This window comes from Glycine max, chromosome 6, assembly GCF_000004515.6.
Source record: "Glycine max cultivar Williams 82 chromosome 6, Glycine_max_v4.0, whole genome shotgun sequence".
Classification (NCBI taxonomy): domain Eukaryota; kingdom Viridiplantae; phylum Streptophyta; class Magnoliopsida; order Fabales; family Fabaceae; genus Glycine; species Glycine max.
Genome location: NC_038242.2, coordinates 41,496,359 through 41,502,187, shown reverse-complemented (window position 1 = coordinate 41,502,187; position 5,829 = coordinate 41,496,359).

The window sequence follows — 5,829 nt, the reverse complement described above, 5'->3', positions numbered from 1 at the left end:
ATGGTGTGAGAGTTACAAATCGAGTTTTGTTTTGTGAGAAAGTTGTTGTGTGTGATATGTTGTTGTCAAATGGTGATATTATATATAGGCTGAGAAAGTTTAGTACCAGAGTTAGATTGGAAAGTTAGGTGGGAGAGTTAGATTGGAAGGTTGAGTTGGGAGAGTTAGTTACGAGGGTTAGATGAGAGTGTTAGATTGGAAGGTTAGGTGGGAGAGTTAGCTACGAGGGTTAGATGGGAGGGTTAGATTGGAAGATTAGGTAAGAGAGTTAGATCGAAAGGTTAGGTGGGAAGGTTAGGCAGCAAAGTTAGTTACGGCGGTTAGGTGAGAGGATTAGGTAGGACATTAAGTGCATGTGAGTAAATTAGTGTACACATGTGAGTGAACAATGTGCAACCCCACACATTAATATGCATGACAGACTGTTCGTTTAATCATGATTGTTGACCGCGGTGTTCCGCATCGCATGCCAAGGTCACATGGATTGTTCAGAAACATGTTAATGGGATAAACATACGCATGTGAGTGAACAATGTGCAACACCACACTTTAATGAGGTGTTAGTGCATGTAAGGGTTAGGCCTGACATTAATCCACATCTCTGAAATCATGCATATGTAGACTATTATTACTGAAGTAAATTGAAAATAACAACTTCAAAGCATGCAACAACTACAACTAGATAATAAAGACAGAGAAAAAACTTCAACACAATACAACAACAAAATATGTTAAATTAGTCATTCTAATTTCAAGGTATTCTCCAGCTTCTGCTCCATGTTGGCCCAACTTAGGTCATTAACTTGAGTAGGTGATAATAAATTATGAACATCAACTTTAAGTTCCATACATATTACACTTGTCATATTGAGAAATGTATGAAACATGCATAAGACACCTTCTTCGTCAATAATTTGAATTTCCCTATATTGAACTTCACCATTGAATTGATATACAGGACAAAGATACCAAAGTGCATTAATTATAGGCGTAACACCATTATCTGTAATTGATGACTGTATTGCAGTGATTATATTTGGCAGCGTCATTGTTGGATTCAAGAGTAACAACTTTGTCTTGTCACCTCTGAAAATTGCATTTACACTTGAACTTTGAATGATTTCACCATTGATATAAACATACGCACAAATAGACTCTGACCTCATTGCTAGCCCTCTCTGTTTTCTCTCACAATTTGATTAGACGCAACTGTGCAAAGTATTAGGTGACATGGTAGGTTTATATATGCAATCAATCACGGGTCCATGGTTCACATGAATTAGAATCTCGATGCGTCACAGTACCACAGTCGTGTTAACGTGCTTTGGAATCTCGAGCCTTACAATGAGACAAATTATAAATGTGATTTGGAATCTCGAGGCATTACAATTACATTAAGTGTAATGTTGAGGGAATGCAAAATGTTGAGAACGAAGCTAATGCAGTTAACATACGCATGCGGGTGAATAATGTGCATGAAAATGTCATTGGTTCACGTGCATTAGAATCTCGATGCGTGACAGTACTACAATTGTTGTTAATGTGCTTTGGAATCTTGAGACCTTACAACGAGACAAATTATAAATGTGTTTTAGAATCTCGAGACATTACAGTTACCTTAAGTGTAATGTTGAGGACATGCATATTATTGAGAACCAAGTTAATGCGGTTAACGCACGCATGTGGGTGAACAATGTGCACGAAAATGTCATTGATTCACGTGAATTAGAATCTCGAGGCATTACAATTACCTTAAGTATATTTGTGCTTGCAAAACTGAACACAGTTTAAATGATAAATAGATGAGAGATGCATGTCAATACCATATTTGCATCACCCAAATTCAAATTTTATATCATTTGTATTCGGTTTACCATTTGACATCATTCTCATGGATGATAAACCTCTATTGTGTCATCAACACGTTCATCATTTCACGTACTACGATTAATGAGTTAATCACTTCCTATTACCATACAATACCTGAACCAGAACCACAAATTATACCATTATTATCGTGTACCGGGTTCCAACATATTGCCTTAATCAAACAGTGTAAAATTGATCCTGCATTGATCACTGCATTGGTTGAATGATGAAGGCCTGAAACACATACCTTTCACTTGCCATGGAGAGAGTACACCATCACACTCGAAGATGTTGCACTTCATCTAGGCATTAGAGTCGGTGGTCGTGTTGTAGCTAGATCTAGCTTCTTACATTGAGATGATTTATGCCACGAGTTACTAGGGGAAGTCCCTCCTGAAAATGCATGTAAAGGAGTCGCACTGAAGATGACATGGTTGCTAAGCATGTTGCGCGCACCATTACCCGAAGAACCAACAATGCACCAACTACAATGCAGGTGTAGAGATTATATAATGTACATGATTGGCGGTGCTTTAATTCCTGATAAATTTGGAAATAGAGTTCATTTAATGTATTTGAACCTATTACGTGATTTGAACAACACAAAAAAATGTAGTTGGGGTTCGGCTTGTTTAGCAAACCTGTATAGAGAACTATGTCGAGCATCATCGGAGGTTGGTAAATCTATGGGTGGTTGTGTCATACTATTGTAGTCATGGGCTTGGTACCACATGCCTTTTATTGCACTAAGAGTCCCACGACCCGAAACAACTTTTTCACTGGCTAAAAGGTTATTTACATATAGCGAAATGTAATTTTTTTTTATTTCAATGACGTGTATTATAACATTACAATGAATACTAATTTTGTATGTTTTACATTTTAGATGGAGTGGTGGTAGATTAGAATATAGGGCCACACCTCATGGTGACTTGGTCGGATATAAGTCTCATAAAGATCATATGGAGAGCCATGAGGTATAATACTATCATGATATGCACCTTAAATATGTACATACATACTAACATGTTGCCTTGTTGGCATATATTTCATTTTTCTTGGGTCCCATATAGAGGATTTGAAGAACACCTACTCAGACGTGCATATAGAGACATGGAGATTTGTTCTGCATGTACTGCAATTATTTGTTTCTCGGTTGTCAAATGACATTAAACAAATCGGGTGAAGCTACGGTTTGGACTACAACAAGAAATCCCTGTTGATCCCATGAATCTTTATCTACTTCACCAAATTAACATACGAGGCAATCATTACACTGATTGGATGGAATACCATGCGGAGTGGATTAATATCTAGAAAAACAAACATGACGATGTTTTAGCTGGGCAATGGGTTGACGGAATAGTGACACACACACCAGCGTACATGGAATGATATAGGAAAACACTACTTTGTTCTTGTATGTTGCACAACAACTACATGATCCACGCACAACAATTACCCATAATGTTGCAGGGTCAGGTGTTGAACAAACACATTTTGAAATTCCACATCCTCAGTCAAAGTATTCTACTCCTTCAGCTGTTCATCAAACTTTTGGCCACACTGGTGAGTCAGTCACCGCAACCACCCAAGAATGGATGACCGATTTATTTGGCGTCGATTTCAATACACCAAATTCAGTGGCATCATATTTAGCTACTTTACAATAGTTCGATGCACCACATTCGTTTGGAGAACAAGGTCAAAGTTCTTCAGCTGCAACAACCAACATTGAAAATACTAACATAGAACAACAACATCATCATGACGTGGGAGAACCAGTCATACTAGAAAGAAGAAATCCGCCATGTAATCGGCGTCCACCACCTTGTAGGACTGGTCATCATCTCAGTCATTGAAATATATAATGTTGTGATAATGAGATCAAATATGTTTAAGTACCCCTGTAACGGCATCATCAAATATGATTTGGACCCTTGCAACTATGCTTAAGTACCCATGTTCTGCATTTTTTTCAAATTATATCGAACACATTAATGATATTCGTGACACACTTTTTCTATGTTTTGAATGTCAAAGAATCCAAAAAAAATATATTGTGCACCAGTTCCATGGGATATCACCTCAAAATGCAAGCACAAAATAAAAAAAACTATGATTTGGACACTTTTTTCATGATAATAACGTTAAAAAATCCAAAAAAAAATGTTCGTAACACACTCTGGAATTTGCACAAATCAATTTTTTTTTACTCCGAAATTATAATGGACTTCTGCTAGATCAATTACCAGGGATAAATCATAGTCGAAATTGACAACACTTGGCAATTTGCACACGTCTCTAAAAAAATAAATGTCGCACCAGTAAAATTGACATGGCATGGACAAGTCAATTTTTTTCACTCTGATAATTACAATGGACTTCTGCTCCATCAATTACTAGGGATAAATCACACTCAAAATTGACAACACTCAACAATTTGCACACATCTCTAAAAAAAATAAATGTCGCACCATTAAAACTAACATGACATGGACAACTCAATTTTTTTCACTCTGATAATTATAATGGACTTTTGTTCCATCAATTATCAGGGATAAATCTCAGTTGAAATTGACAACACTCGGAAATTTGCACACGTCTCTAAAAAATTAATGTTGCACCAGTAAAACTGACATGACGTGGACAACTCAATTTTTTTTTCACTCAGTTGTCTTTTTCACTCTGCAATTTGCACATTATGGACCCTTGTAAATATGCTTAAGTGTTCATTTACCCATTCATCTAAATGTCCAGTTAACTAGTGACTCACTCAACTATAACCAAATTCTATAAATATCATTACAACTAAAGACATTCGTAACAATTTCAAATTTTTATCTCAATCCCTACCACAATGTGTCACCTAACTGCATATGTTTGTATTTACTACAACGGTCAAATTTGCAATACTAATAAGGGCACCACCTTCATTAGTAACAACACAAAAACTTTCATGGTCAACAAGGTCATAAACTTTACACAATTGCTTAAACTTGTTCTCCAAAAACTAAACATTGACCCATAACAACATATCCAACATCTCCACTTTCGGTGCCCTATATTTGAGTCAGGACAATGTTATATGTACACATCTTTTATTTTGTGAGATGATGCTGATGTTCGATAAATGTTCAACATTTTTTACAACAACCCATCACTACCATTTGTGGAATTATTTGCCATAATCTGTCACAATAATAACCCACCAGGCAACCAACATGGCTCAACATCTAATCTTGAGGAGTTATCAGATGAATACGAGACTTGTTGGGTCAAAAACCATGATAGTGATATTGACTCCTCTTTCGAACCTGAAGGAAGTAACCTGTCTCCATCTCACGAACCTATATTCAAATGAGATTGGTAATCTACGGATCATTCATGTATAAGTTATTTCTTCTTTGAAAATTTTCATGTAATGTCTTATGTCCGTTTTCAGTTATCACTTTATGTATTGAAATAATTTTTCCTTTTAAATTTAAATTAGCAATTTTCAGTTTACCCACATTTACTACAGTAGTTGACATGGCAACATAACTGTCAAAATTCACAATACTTTGCCATTTACACTACACTGTTTCTAAAAATTAAATGTCTCATCGACAAAATTGACATGAAATGGACAACTCATAATCTCTTTGTTCACTTTGAAAATAATCATGGACGTTTGTCGTTTTAATTACAAGGGAAAAATAACAGTCCAAATTGACAATACTTTGCAATTTGCACATGTTTCTAAAAATTAAATGTCTCACCTACAAAACTGACATGAAATGGACAACTCATAATCTCTTTGTTCACTCTAAAAATCATCATGAACGTCTACTGCTTTAATTACGTGGAAAAAATCACAATCCAAATTGACAACACTCTACATTATGAGCTGTCAATTTCATGTCAGTTTTGCAGGTGAGACATTTAATTTTTAGAGACGTGTGCAAAATTGACATGAGA